The 16,281-nt window shown below is 36.9% G+C and overlaps 1 non-coding gene across 1 annotated transcript; it reads right to left on the reverse strand.

Moving 5' to 3' along the window:
- Positions 1-14,294: 14,294 nt before the first annotated feature.
- On the reverse strand, positions 14,295-14,458 carry LOC129061135 (U1 spliceosomal RNA). The gene has a single exon (XR_008528099.1). It is a non-coding gene; the product is annotated as a U1 spliceosomal RNA (small nuclear RNA).
- Positions 14,459-16,281: the final 1,823 nt, after the last annotated feature.

Below are 16,281 nucleotides of genomic sequence, written 5' to 3' on the forward strand. Positions count from 1 at the left end.
TCTTAATATTAAACAGGTGACATGTAACTACATATTCAGACAGATTGCACATTCACAAAAACAATCTGTTGATAATCTGTTTAGGTTTATGCTTTCTACCTGCAATGATTAACAAGGTAATTGATCATAATAAAAAAATCTAACTACTACAGCCATGTTATTTATGAACTTTGAGGGTAGTCATTCAATTGTTAACTGAATTTAACTATTATTCTTACGGTTCAACTCATTCACTTTTTTTCATTCAACTAATGTTAATAAACACATTGCATTCAATGTTGCATTCCATTCATTTTGCTTTTGATCAAGTTGTGCCATTTGTGTGCGTAAGTGTGTACACAGTGACATTTTATCTACACATTAACCTTCTAAAAGGCAATAATAATAACTAGGGAAGAACAATGAAAATTATGGGCAGATTAGTGCATACAACTCCAAGGAAAACCATAAAAGAATTAGATTTCAATATTCCAATGATGGCCAAATATAGACATTTCATTAAACTATGAAAAAAGTAGAAATGTATCATATGACCTTTCTTCTACATTTGTTCTAGAGTCAATCCAAAATGGAGTAAATTGTATTTACAATGGAAAGTATTTATTAAGGCATTAGGAAGAATTTCTTGGCTATAAGTCTTGTGAAATTCAGAACATTGTCTTCCCTTTTCTAAGAGTAGATTCTTACAATTTAAGAGCTGAGGAGATCTATAAAGATTATCTAAGCCATTGTCTGTTTTTTTAAGAATAAATATGTCCCTTTAGGGTCTAGTTAACACTATAGGCTTTCCTCCTCAGAAAATAAATCACATACAAAATGTGGTATAATACTTCACAGGGTTTATAAATACTCTCTTTAACCCCAACTAAAAATTTTTGTTTTCTTTAATATTCTCATTGTATAGATTAATAAACTGAAGCCCAGAGGTTAAATAATATTATGGATTTATTTGTGTTCCCCCACCCCAAAATTCATATGTTGAAGTCCCAACCTTAATACCTCAGAATGTGAATATATTTGAAGGTAGGGTCTTTAAAGAAGCAGTTAAGTTAAAATTAAGTCACTGGGGTAATCCTAGTCCAATATGACTGCTGTCTTTATAAGAAAATGAGATCTGGACACAGATATGTACAGAAGGAAGATGATGTGAAGACACAAGGAGAAGGCAGCCATATATAAGCCAAGAAGAGAAGACTCAGAAGAAATCAATTCTACTGATACCTTGATCTTGGACTTCTAGCCTACAGACTGTAAGGAAACAAGTATCTGTATTTAAGCAACCCAGTCTATGGTACTTTGTTACAGCAGCTCTAACAAACTAATACAACTAATAAGGCCAAGATACTTAACTAAAAATAGAGCCCAAAATGAGATCCCTTTCCTTGGACTTCTCCCTAACCCAGTTCTCTGTCTAGTGTTATATGCTGTTGAATGGAAAATAGTGGAACAGACCTACTGATCTTCCAGGATTACTTTTCTTCCACTGACTCTACGATATCATTTTCTTAAAATGTTTAACATCCTTTTGTCAAATCATTTAATAATTCATAAAAATAGAAAACTAAATGCTATGATCAGTGCATCAGGAATAATGTAAATACAGTTGTCTTTATGGAAAAATAATACTTTTTATAATCAGTGCATCTTCCTATCCCAACTTCTGAATAAATACCTATAATACTAAGATGCTTCAAAATGAATATTTTTCCATCATAACTCAGAATAAGCCACTGTAATTACAATAATTAAAGTCACAATTGAGTGTAGAAGCCTATCTAGAAAAGCCTCATCATATTATAGATGATGTATAGTTTAGCTGGACTTCAATATAAAAATATCGGGATTGCATCCTTGCTCCTTGAATAGAGTGATGGCCTTGGGTCAGTTTTTAGCCTCTCTGAACCTCAACTACTGCATCAGTAGTGTGGAGATAATAGGAACATCTATTACATAGGGTTATTGTAAGGATGAAATAAAATTATATATATATTATATGCTTAACACAGAATGGGCCCAAAGTAAACATTAATATAAAAATTGTTTTAAAAACTAAAAATATATAAAATGTATATACAAAATATATTAAATATGCAAAATTCATATATAAAATATATGTAAATGTATCTATAAAATATATACAAATATACAAAAATAAATTTAAAATTGATCATAGGCATAGGAAAACCTAAAATTATAAAACTTTTAAAAATAAGAGTAAATCTGTGTGACTTAGGGTTATACAAATTTGTAGATCATACATACAAAGTTTAAACTATAACAGAAAAAAATTGATAACTTTGACTTCCTCAAATTTAAAAACTTCTCCTCTTCAAAAGACACTATTCAGAGAATAAAAAGAAAGTTACAGGCTCTCAAAAAGTAGCAAAATGCATATCTTATAAAGAACTTATACAGAATATATAAGGAATTCTTATAATTCAATAAATAAGATGACAAATAATTAAGTTTTTGAAAAAGAAAAAAGTTTGAAGACTTATGAATGGCAAATAAACAAATGAAAAGATATTTAACCTTATTAGTCATCAGATAAATTAAAATTAAACCCACAATAAGAATCCATTCCACACCCAATAACATGGCTAAAGTGAAAAAGACTGACAATACCAAGTGTTAGAAAAGATGTGGAACAACTGCAACTCTTATACTTCACTGATAGGAAGTAGAAATGGTTAGCCATCTTAAATTTAGCTCTTAATTCTCTGAGCCTTAGTTTGTTTATTAGTATTATAAGAATATGGTAGAATATATCCCCAAAAGTTATTCTGAATTATAATGGGAAAATATATTTGAAGCACTTGGAAAAGCATTTAGTCTATAGTATGAGAATTTATTAATATGAAAATTAACCTAAACTGAGATGATGCAAAGGGTTTGGAAGTAATTATCTCTGGATCTCTTGAAGATAAAACAGTCCAAGAGACCCCTATTAACTGAAATCTTGAGAGGTACAATAAATCAATAGGAGAATAAGTTAGCTGAAGTTTTAATTATTTGCTGAGAAGTATAGCAGGCCTAGGATTTACCTGCCCAAAATTTGGAGTGTTATGATTATTTTAAATCAGAGAATATGGTCTAATAAATAAGAATGGCATTAAATATTTCCTTGAGTTGGGACAAGATTAAATTCACCTGGAAGAAATTTTTTTTCAAAAAGTAATCCAAGATGGCAAGAGCAGGTGGAAGCTACACCACTATCCTCCTCCCAGGACCAAACTGGAATTACTACTAAATTATAGAAAAGTTATCTTGATTAACCAACTGAACACTAACTGGAGACAAGCCTTATAATCAAACTTACAGAAGAAACATCAACCCCACAATGAGACTGGTAGGAAGTGTGGAGCCAGAAGAGGGCTGGCTGGACTCCCACCAGCGTTAGCTGAAGTTTGGGAGGGATATTTCAGCAGCTGGGGTGGTTCCCTGTGAAGTGTGGGGCCTAAACTCCAAGCCAGCCTCCCCAGCTGAGAGCATCAGAACCAGGAAAGGTGCCCAAATAATATCTGACTGTGAAAAGCAATAGGATTTCTGTATACCTGGGAGAGACAGCTAGACATGCAGACAGCCTCTTAAAGGGCCAAACAAAATTTCTTTTGTAGCCACTTACCCTGGGCTCCAGTAGAGGGTGTGCAGACCAGACTCGAAGGCATAAGAAGAGTCCGCAGCTGGTGGGTCTCTAGAGCGAGTTAAAGGGTTAGCCACCAGAATTCTGTACTTAGTCATTCCCTATACTGAAGAAACCATCTTTCTCAGGCAGAGCACTCCCATCCATGAAGCAACAGCCTGGGGTTAAGCAATAACCCCACCCACAGAAATCCCTCTCATCCCACCCTGTGGAACTTAAGCCCTGCTGAGGAGTACAGCCAGAGGCTCTTTCTATCAGACAGCTTGCCAGGAGTGACAGATCGCTGGGTGCTTTGATATGTTAGCTGACCCTCCCCCAAACAAGTGGAAACATATACAATGTTCACGAAAAGGAAAATTTAATATCATTAGAAGTCTTTACTACCAAACTCTAGATTCAATGCAATTTCTATCAAGATACCAATGATATTCACAGAGCCAGAACAAATATTCCAAAAATTTATATGGAACCACAAAAGGCCCCAAATAGCAATAGTGATCTTGAAAAAGAACAAAGTAGGAAGAATCATGCTACCTAATATCAAATATACTATAAGGCGATAATAGTGAAAATAGCATGATCCTGGCAAAAAAAACAGATAAATAGATCAGTGGAACAGAATAGTGAGCCCAGAAATAAACCCACACTTTTACAGTCAATTAATATTTGACAGGGGATCAAAAACATACAGTGAGCTAAAAGTAGTTTATTCAATAAATGGTGTTGGGAAAATTGGACAGATATGTTCAGAAAAATACAAGTAGATCACCTTCTTGTGCCCCACACACAAGGACAAATTCTAAGTGGATTAAAAGCTTAAATATTAGACTCAAAACCATAAAAATACTAGAAGAAAACATAGGCAGTAAAATCTCAGACTGCTCATAGCAAAATTTTTTCTGAGATATCTTCTCAGGCAAAGGACACAAAAGAAAAAGTAAATAAATATGACAACATCAAACTAAAAAGGTGTTACAAGGCAAAGGAAACCATCACCAAAATGAAAAGACACCCACTGAATGGGAGAACATATTTGCCAATGACACACCTGAGAAGGGTTTAATATCTAAAATTTATAAAGAATTTATAAAACTCAACACCAAAAAGAAGAAAAAAAAGACAGTTCAATTAGAAAAATGAGCAAAGGGCCTGAATAGATACTTGTCCAAAGAGAACATACAGATGGCCAATAGACATATGAAAATATACTCAATGTCACTAATCAGAGAGATGCAAATTAAAACCATAATGAGATATCACCTCATATCTGTCAGAATAGCTATCATCAATAAATCAACAAACAATAAGTGCTGATGAGGATGAGGAGAAAAGGGAATCCTCATGAACTGTTAGTAGGAATGCAGATTGGTGCAACTGTAACAGGGGGGAATATACCCCCTCCATAATGGAGGAAGGGTTTAAGCTGTGCATTTGTGACTGGAGACTTTGCCCCTTTGCTAAACATGGTGGCCAGAAGAGGAGCAAAGGCAAATATGGCAAACACTGGCACTCATTGGTTGGAAAGCTGGATACTCTCACTGGCTTTTGGAGCAAATGGGATTCTGGGAGAGGACTTTTGAAACAGCATGCTAGAATGCAAAAAGGCACTTGGTTCTTTCCCCTCCCGCAGGCAGAGGGCATGTCAACAGTCACCAGTGAGCCTACAACAGTGGTCAGTGTGAGCCTGTGAGCAGAGGCCGGGGGCTCAGACTCCAAAAAATGTCTGGAACTGGTCAGCAACTGGAGACGAGCTAAGCCATCTATGTTTATGATACTTTTGGGTGTAAAAAGATGTTCCTGGGGCAACCTTGAACTAAGCTAGTGGAGGGTGACAGGGTAATTTTCCTTTGGGTGTTTTAGATGAAATGGGCTTTGAGGCAGAAACTTGCCATTATTTCCAAAGACCTTGGTGATAGTAGTAAGCACTGTGAACAAATTTTTGTTCTTGTGTTATTTTCAGTTCTTCAGCTTATGTAGTAGTTGTAATGAAACTATTCTTGATGTCATACTTTGACTTTTCCTTTCCCCTTACTTTTGTTACCCAGGTATTTTAGGCAGAAACTTGCCATTTAAATAAAAGGTTCTTTTCTTTTCCGCCAAACTCCATCTTCTGAGATTTTCCTGGTGGGATTGGCAAGTGGTAAGAAGCCCACCCCTCTCCCCAGCCCCACTGGTTGGGTTCCATAGCACAAACACTGTGGAAAGCAGTATGGAGTTACCTCAAAAAATTGAAAATGAAACTGCCTTATGATCCCATGATTCCACTCCTGGGAATTTATCTAAAGAAACCCAAAATACTACATTGAAAGAATGTATGAAACCCTGTGTTCATTACGGTGTTATTTACAATAATCAAGATTTTGAGGCAGCCCACAAGTCCATCAGTAGATGAGTGGATAAAAGAGCTATGGTACATTTATGCAATGGAATACTACTTGTGAATAAAATGAAAATTTTTTTTACTTTTTGCAACAGCATGAATGGACTTGGAAAACTTTATGCTAGGTAAAATAAGCCAATCAGAGAAAGACAAGTACCATGTTATTGCATTCACATGTGGGATAATGAAACACTAAACTAACAGCCTAAACAGAGACAAACTCATAGATAGAAAGCAAGATGACAGCTCTAGGGAGTGGAGTTAGGGAATAGAGGGATCAAGTGAAAAAGAAAAAGAACTCATGGATACAGACAACAAAGTGGGGATTACAAGGGGAAACAAAGTGGGTGGAGGTAAAAGAGAGCATAAAGGGGGTAAATGGTAATGGAAAAAATACAATAAAAATGAGTTATTTATTTTTTTTTTTAAACAAACCAGGGGTGGGGAGGAGTTCTATATCTGTGTAAGTCATAGCTTAAATTTTTTTTTCAACTGATGGCATGTTTGCTATATTGAAAAGTTTTTCCTCGACTTATTTTTTGTGGTGTTACTACACCCTGATATAATTAAGAATAAAACAATATACAACAGCCTCTAAAAAAGAGCTCACTTCTTCAATTCAACCACTAATGAAATGAATCTCTTTGTTAAGAAAAAAGTCAGGGGACTAAATGGTAATGGAAAAAATTATAACAAAGATTAAATAAAATAAAATGAAAAATGAAAAAAGTCATTGCATTATAGAACAAGTGGATTTGAATTCCCCCAAAATCTAGCATTTCCTCAAGTGCCAATGGATCATATCCATCATATAATCTTGGTTACTCTAAAAAAGACTGGGATCTTGAGATGCCTGAAAGAGTAAGACCCAGATCAAACCAATAATAGATATATTTTCCAATGATGGAATCAAAATTAAGCTAGCCTAAAAACTTTATTTTGAATAGTCCAAAAAGATCCACTCCCTCTACCCACCACACCCAACCCCACCTTGATAGCAAAAAAGTTCCCAGCACAATTTTTTGGCTTTGGTTTGCAGACTGGTGGTGGTATGGGGTTGGAAAATTTTTTCCTGAACACCCCATGGGACTGATATTAACTGGAATTATGTTTTCTGATGTATAAGATTGTGAGGATATCTGAAAATAACCACATTTTAATTAAAAGTATTTTGAATGTCAAATTAGCAAGGTGAATTATCCTATCCCAATGGCAGTTAATGTGAAGTTCAGAGAACAAAACATATTAATTGCAATTGGCAGGTGTCAATTTGAATAGCAACACTTAATGATTACAAATGCACAGGCTTAAGTTTCTTTGATTTTATTCTCAGGATAAATATTCAAGCGCTATGTAAGTTATGAGATGCTGCTTATAATGTGGTTCTTCTTTCTCGTGCCTCTCTATCACCTCCATCTATACTCTAATCACAGTGGCCTTCCTTTCCCCTGCTCTAATATTTCGTTGTCCCACCCAGAGCGATGATTTTAAGTAGCTTCTATATTCCAAATGATTCCCACATTTTTGTCATTAGCCATAAGCTCTCCCTGAGCTCCACACTCATACTCAACTGCCTAATTGACATCTTCACTTTGATAGCAAATAGGAATTTTTTATCTAAACTGCCCGTCCTAGGTTTGCTTCCTGGAAGTAGACAGACTGAGACAAACGGTTTAGGTACAAATTATTTAGCAAGTGATGCCAGGGAGCATTAGGAGTGGAGTGTGAAGTAAGACAGAAAAAGGGCAGATTCCAATTAAAAATACACATTTTGAGCAGGCCTCCATGTGAGAAAGGACATTCAGTCCTGATGGGATAATGCTTTATAATTACCCCGGGGGCTGAGGAAGCTGGAGTGTTTATCCCACAAAGCCCTCTTCATTAGCTGTGGGAAGCTATGGAGGCTAGAACCCCCGGCACTTCCAGGGTCCCTGTACCACAGACTTGAGAGAAAGCCCTCCATTGGAGAGTTACAGGTGCTTCCTGCTGCAGAGAGTTGGCACACATGGATTCAGTGAATGCAGAGGGTTGACGGTGGGACACGACAGGCATGTGCTAGACTAGCCGAAGCAGAACTCCTCGGGTCACTATGCTAAAGCCACTTGGGCCCTCAGGCTGCTCTTTGAACAAACTAATCCCTTCTTCCTCCAAAAGCCTATTAGTCACAGCTTTATTGATGTTTACATGGATTCTTTCTTGCCATTATTCACACCTGTTTCAAAAACACCTCCTGAGAGACCGTTTCTAAATTTTCTGCCTAAAACAGCCCTTCCACAAAGTTCTGCCTTATTTTCCTCATAGCATTTGTTAGCTGAAATTATGATATTTACTCACTTTTTTCAATTTATTTTGTTGCCTCCACTTATTTCATCCAATGTTTTATTCACAGAGCTTCAGGTTAAGCACATAGTAGGTACTCAATACTTCTCATAAATAAGCTGATAAATAACAAAGAGTCAAAGAAGAAATGTTCCCTTACACTCTGTAGCCTTAGCAAAGGTTTTTCCTTTGATAATATCTATTTTTCCATCCCATCTCCCATTCTTTTTTCTTGTTTCTCCTACTTATTATTCACATAGCAGCTCAAACATTTCCTTCAAGAGATCTTCCCCGCCTTGCCCCCATCCATTCTCCAAATGAGGTCACAATTTCTCTTGATTACGCATTTCCTCAATTCCTTAATTCAAGCACTTATCATTGCTTATACTTGTAATTTATTCAAGTGAAAATTTCATTAAAATTTGCCTCTTCTCTTAAACAATAAAGGCAAATCTTAAAAAGTGCCTTTCCCATGACAGTTTTTCAGTTACCTTTAACAAAAATAATAAATGAATAAACAAATATATAAAAATCATAAGATATAGCATAAAAAAATGCTGAATGTGGAATGGACTTAAAAAGGATTATTAAACAATATATGTTTTAATATTGGGTTTCAAAGAACTAAGGAGATAGTTATACTAAGCAATATATTCAAAACATATTCACACAGAATCAATCATAAAGAAGCTCCAGTAAGACCCAACATAGACACACATCAAATCAAAACACACTTTCTTATGTTGAAAATTGTTACTTGAATAAGAACAGTCTTTCATGCATATTAAGTTTTTCTTCATTAAAATTCATTGACTAATAAAGAGCAACCACAGAAATCTCCTTGGACACCAAGCTTTGACTTCAGGGTTCAGAATCCACATTGGTCTGAAAGTTACTCCATGAAACAAAAGGCTCCAAAAATCATTTCTCTCATGTAATTCTCATTAGGCAACATTGTCTCATTCCACTGAATTAATCTGCAAAGTTTGAAAAGCAGAGTTCACTCGGAAAACTGGATCCAGGTTGGGAGAAGGCAATAGAAGAGTGAAACAAAATAATAGAAATTTGAGAAGAATTAGAAGAAAAATAATGGGATGCTTTATAAACATATATGTTTATATGCTAGAATACCAAAGCACAAAGTTCTAAACATAGCTTTTCTCTAATTAAAAAATCATATTGGAATTAATAAATATTTCTTTAAATGAAAATATTTAATGCATGTTATGGCACAACAAGACAGACATTCTTATAAATTTCTATGAGAATTAACAAACACTTTCTAAAAAGCTATTGGACAATATTTATTATAAACTTTATAAATATGTCTGCCTTATATCACAATCTCTTTTTAAAAACTATTCTGAGGATATTTTCAACAATATGGACAAAGATTTTTATTAAGAAATATTTCTTGCAGAAACTTTAACCATTGGTTAAACAAAATGGTTAATGATTGGAAACAATCTAAATATCTTGCAATACCATAATAGTTGCATGATGCGTGACATACCAGATAGTAGTTGTCATGCAGCCATTATAAATTGTAATTTCAAAGAATAATTAATACAATAAAAAAATTTTCCCTACACATAACTTTAATAAAGCAATATTTTAAATTATTTTTTAAAAATATAATCATAATTTTGAAAATATATTTTAAATATACTCAAGTTATAACTCTTTAATTTTATTTTTTAAATATATATTTTATTGATTATGCTATTACAGTTGTCCCATTTTTTTTTCTCCCCTTTATTCCCCTCCAACCTCCACTGTCTGTCCCCCAGCAGCCCCCACTTAGTTCATGTCCATGGGTCATACATATAAGTTCTTTGGCTTCTCCGTTTCCTATACTACTCTTAACTTCCCCCTGCCTATTTTGTACCTACTATTTATGCTGCTTATTCCCTTTTCCTTTTCCCCCATTCTTCCCCTTCCCTTCTGTCCTCCATTCTATGATTCTATTCATGTTTAATTGCTTATTTTGTTTTTGTTTGTTTTTTTTAGGTTCAGTTGTTCATAGATATGAGTTTATTGTCATTTTACTGTTCATAGTTTTGATCTTATTTTTCTTAGGTAATTCCCTTTAACATTTCGTATAATAAGGGCTTGGTGATGATGAACTCCTTTAACTTGAGCTTATCTGGGAAACACTTTATCTACCCTTCCATTCTAAATGATAGCTTTGCTGGATAGAGTAATCTTGGATGCAGGGCCTTATATTTCATGATTTTGAATACTTCTTCCCAGTCCCTTCTTGCCTGCAAGTTTTCTTTTGAGAAATCAGCTGATAGTCTTTTTTTTTTTTTAAATACATTTGTCTCTGCCTCCCCCCCACCACTTTCCCTTGCTGCCTCCCTCCTTCCCTCCCTCAGCTCTTCCCCTTTGGTTTTGTCCATGAGTCCTTGCTATATGTTACTTGACTTTCCCTTTCCCTTCCTTTTCCTCGCCCCTCCTCCCTCCTTCCCTCTTGTCTCTCTTAGTTTCTTTTCCTTTCAGTGTTGCTGGTCTTATTTTCCGTGTATCTTTGTATTGTTGGTTAGGTTCTGCTTATAGGTGAGGTCATATGGTATTTGTCTTTCGTCCCCTGGCTTATTTCGCTTAGCATGATGCTTTCCAGTTCCATCCATGCTATTGCGAAGTTTAGTAGTTCTTTTTTTCTTTCTGCTGCGTAGTATTCCATTGTGTATATGTACCATTACTTTTTGATCCACTCATCTACTGATGGACATTTCGGTTGCTTCCAACACTTGGCTATTGTAAATTGTGCTGCTGTGAACGAACATTGGGGTGCATAGGTTCTTTTGAATTGGAATTTTGAGATTCTTAGGGTATAGTCCCAGCAGGGGAATCACTGGATCAAAAGACAGTTCCATTTTCAGCTTTTTGAGGAAATTCCACACTGCTTTCCATAGTGGCTGCACCAGTCTGCATTCCCACCAACAGTGGACTAGGGTTCCCTTTTCTCCACAGCCTCGCCAGCACCTGTTGTTTGTTGATCTGTTTAGGACGGCCATTTTGAGCGGTGTGAGTTGATACCTCATGGTGGTTTTGATCTGCATTTCTCTGATGGCTAGTGATGCTGAGCATCCTTTCAAATGCCTCTGGGCCCTCTGTATCTCCTCCTTAGAAAAGCATCTGCCCAGGTCCTTTGCCCATTTTTTGATTGGATCATTTGTCATCTTGGAGTGGAGTCGAGTGAGTTCTTTATATACCTTGGAGATCAAACCTCTATCCGATGTATCATTAGCGAATATATTTTCCCATATGGTTGGCTCCCTTTTCATTTTGCTGATGTTTTCTTTTGCAGTGCAGATCAGCTGACAGTCTTATCGGAACTTCTTTGTATATAACTCTCTCCTTTTTTCTTGCTGCTTTCAAGATTCTCTCCTTATCTTTAATCCTGGGTAATGTAATTATGATGTGCCTTGGTGTGTGTTTCCTTGGGTCCAACTTCTTTGGGACTCTCTAAGCTTCCTGGATCTCCTGGAAGTCTATTTTCTTTGCCAGATCAGGGGAGATCTCCTTCATTATTTCTTCAAATAAGTTTTCAGTTTCATTCTCTTACTCTTTTCCTTCTGGCACCTTTTTGATTCAATGTTGGAATGTTTAAAGTTGCCCCAGAGGTTCCTAAGACTCTCCTTCTTTTTTTGAATTACTTTTTTTTTACATTTTTATTTTATTTTATTTTTTAATATATAAATCATATTTATTCTATTACAGTTGTCTCAATTTTTACCCCTTTGCTCCCTCCATCAATTCCACCCCCACCCCCTGTTCCCACAGTCAATTCCCACTCTGTTGTCCATGTCCATGGGTCATTCATACATGTTCTTTGTTTAGTCCCTTCCCCTTCTTTCCACCATTGTCCTCTTTCCCCATCCCCTCTGGTCACTTTTGCTCCATGTTTCTATGCCTGTGGTTTATTTTGTTTGTTAGTTTAATTTGTTGAATAGAGTCCACTTATGGGTAAGATCATATGGTATTTGCCTTTCGCCAACTGGTTTATTTCACTTAGCTTAATATTCTCCAGTTCCATCCATGTTGTTGTAAAAGGTAGGAGTTCCATCTCTCTTTTTCTTTCCTTTCTTTCTTTCTTTCTTTCTTTCTTTCTTTCTTTCTTTCTTTCTTAAATGCAGATTGATTTTACTTATTTATTTTAACTGTGAAAGTTAATTATAAAATATTAAAAAATTTAAAACCATTGCAAAGTCTCAGCAATTAAACCAACATGACATCAGCACAGAAATAATCAAGTAGATCAATGTAATATAATGAACATTCTAGAGACAAACATGTATATCTGTCTAACAATATAATATATGATTAAGTTAATATTTCAGATCAATGGGTAAAATAAGGCTTATTCAACAAATAAGGTGCACGGACCACTATTACTTGAAATAAAAAAATAAAGAGCCCCATTTCACACATTATACAAGAAATACTCAGGTGAGTTAAAAATCAATATGTAGAATCTAAGGAGTTTTAGAAGAAAATAGAACTAATATTTTTCATGACCTGAAGTAAAATATTCAAGCCGAGAAGCTATAATGTAAATATCGAAAATATGACTGTATTAAACAGTTAAGAATATATAGTAATATATATGTGTGTGTATATACATATATATATAAAGTTAAAGGACAAGGAATAGAATAAGAAAGTATTTTCAACACATCTAAAACATAATTAATAGACTTTTGGGTTTTTTTGTTTTTTTTTAGGGAAAAAAGTTCTACAAACCTTTAATGAATAAATGGATAAAGAATACCAAAAAGTCACTTAAAGTTTTTTTAAAAATAATAGAAATAGGCAAGAAATATACAAAATCAGGTTTAGTTTCAACAAATAGTAAGGGAAAAATTAAAATACATCATTGTCACAATGAAATTAGTAAGTATTAAAAATATTGGTAATATCAAGTATTGGCAACTCTGAAAGGAACTGGGTATTCATAGAAACTTTTTCTTCATCTGAAAGCAGTCCCTTAGGCATATTCTGCGATGCTGGTTTGGAGGAGATGTATTCTTTTATCCTTCTTTTGTCTGGGAAACTCCTTATTTAGCCTTCCATTTAAACCTGAGACCGTTGCTGAGTAGAGCAGTCTTGGTTGTAGGCCTTTGCCTTTCGTGACTTGGAATATTTCTTGTCACTCCCTTCTGGCTTGTAGTGTTTCTGTTGAGAAGTCAGCTGCTAGCCATATTGGGGCTCCCTGATATGTTACTACCTCTTTCTCCCTTGCTTCCTTTAGGATTCTCTGTTTGTCTTTGATATTTGCCATTTTAATGATGATGTGTCTTGGAGTGGTCCTCATTGGGTTCCTCTTACATGGGACCCTGTGCTTCCTGGACTTGTGTGACTTTTTCTCTCCTCCAATTAGGGAAGTTTTCCATCATTACTTTTTCAAACAGGTGCTCTATTCCTTGCTCCTTTTCTTCTCCTTCTGGTATCCCTATTGTATGGATATTATTATGTTTCAGGTTGTCTTGCATTTCCCTCAACGCCTCTTCGTTCTTTATGAGTCTTTTCTTATTTTCTCGCTCTTTCTGGGAGCTTTTTTCTACCTTGTCCTCCAGCTCGCTGATTTGGTCCTCAGCTTCAACTAGCCTGATTTTGATTCCTTCTACTGTGTTCTTCAATTCAGAAATTGTATCCTTCCTTTCCTCTTGCCTCTTATTGATAGTTTCTATGTCCTTTTTTATGCTGATATAGTTTGCACTAAGTTCCTCATGATTTCCATGTAGTTTTTTGTAATTCTCTCTGAGCTCACTTTGCTCATTGAGATTCCTTAGAACCATTGTTTAGAACTCAGTATCTTTTGGTTTACTTGCCTCTCTTTCATCTAGTTCTCTTTCTGGGGATTCCTCCTTTCCCTTTGAGTGGGGGGGTTTTCTTTGTCTTCCTATTATTTGTGAGACTCCTCTTTTGCTTGATTTTTTTTTAAACCAGGGGAGAGCGCGAACGCAGTCCCCCACTACCACAAATTATGCAGTCAAGTTTCCCACATTTGGGGAAATCGCAGGGTTCAGCACATCCAGAGTGCAATGGATAAACCTCGCCCTGGGAAAACCACCTTCATGATCATGGTATCTCCCCTGCCAGGTAAGTATTGCTTGATTCTTAATTTTATCTGTCTTGATTTCCTGACTTTGTGGTATGAACTTCTATGGTAGGAGACCGCTGTTTTTACTTTCTGGATCTGCCTCTGATGATGTCAGGTGTCATCCCCGTCTGACCTTAGGCAGTCTGTTCAAGACTTCCAGTAATTTACTGTTTGTTGCTGTCTCCTTCAGCTATTAATGTAGTCACTCTGCACTCAGCAGGTTGCCTTAGACAGCTCAGGGTGGGACGGAGTCCTTCATGAGGGTGAGGTTAATGTGTCCTCTCATGCTGCTGCCGTATGTGGGAACAGTCCACACTGGGATCCTGCCAGCTATTCTCTCAGTTCTCTCCCCTAAGCCTCCATCCTTAGTGTCTCCTCAAGTGTCTCCAGACTGCTCTGCACCACCTTTAGCCACGGATCTACTGTCTGTGGCTGTCACTCTGTACTCAGCAGGCGGCTTAGACAGCACTGGGCGGGGTGGAATCCCACCTGGGAGTGGGGCTGTTGGGTCCTCTGAATCTATTGCTGCTCACAGGGAGTGGTCTCTGCCTGAGCAAGATGGCTGCTGCTGCATGGGGGATGAGTCAGCACCGAGATCCCACTGGCTACTCTCTCAGTTCTCTCCCCAAAGCCTACTTCCCCAGTGTCTCCTCAGGCATCTCTAGTGCACTCTGCCCCCACCTTTGCCAGAGACCAGGGTAAGTGGCCTCAAAAAAAATTTATGCATTGGCCCTTTAAACAATTCTTTGCATCTCCAGACACCTGTCTCTGGCAAAGAGCAACCCTGCCGCTTTTTTCAGCTGGCTATTTTCTGTGTACTTTTTGGGCTCTGATGCTGTGGGCTAGAGATCCCCACTTTTGGTTTAGACCCCACTCTTCTCAGGGGGATCCAACTAGCTGTTTCAATATCCTTCTTGTGCTGCTGTCCGTGGGTGCCCCGCCCACCTTCTTGAATGTGCACCACACTCCTTACCAGTTAGATTTCACTATAGCCAATTTTTCTCTCTCTGAGGTCAAAAGGCTCCTCTCTCACTAGTGTTCAGTTGTTTGTTCCAGGTGATTTCCCAGCAATTTAGTTGTAATTCCAGGTGGGTCCTGGGAGGAGGTCAGTGTGACTTCCAATCACTCCTCCACCATCTTGGTGTTTTTTTAATTCTTGTTTCTTTATTCTGTTCTGGTTGAATATTTATTTCTTCCTTCTGCTCCAAATTGTTGATTTGAGTCCCAGTTTACTTCCCTTCACTGTTGGTTCTCTGTATATTTTTCTTTATTTCATTTTGCGTAGCCTTCACTTTTTCTTCCATTTTGTGACCATATTCAACCAATTCCGTGAGCATCCAGATTACCAGTGTTTTGAACTGTGTATCTGATAGGCTGACTATCTGTTCATCTTTTAGTTCTATTTTTGGAGCTCTGATCTGTTCTTTCATTTGGGCCACATTTCTTTGTCTCAGTGCACCTGTCACATTGGGAGGGGCAGAGTCTTAGGTATTCCCTCAGGCGGGTCAATCCAGTTTGTTGTGCTGTGACCCTGTGTGTGGCTAAGGGGTCCGAGAGGGAACAGTGCAGCTTGCTCGGCTCTCACCGACCTTCAGTCACTTCCCCTGCTACCCACAAGCAAACTAGGACTTTCCAGTGTTGATTCCCTGATGGGTGGGTTTCTGTATGTTCTAGGACCCTGTGGGTTTCTCCAACGGATTCTCCTGTGAGGTTGAAGTTTCTCCTGCTGCCACCACCATCACAGGTTTTTACCTCCAAAGGTTTTGAGACTTTCTTTTCCTGCACTGGAACCATGAATTTTGTGGTCTGTCTCACTCCCTGGGCGTTCCT

This window comes from Pteronotus mesoamericanus, unplaced genomic scaffold (genome assembly GCF_021234165.1).
Source record: "Pteronotus mesoamericanus isolate MK-2021 breed Mesoamerican mustached bat unplaced genomic scaffold, CSHL_Meso_final scaffold_54, whole genome shotgun sequence".
Lineage (NCBI taxonomy): Eukaryota > Metazoa > Chordata > Mammalia > Chiroptera > Mormoopidae > Pteronotus > Pteronotus mesoamericanus.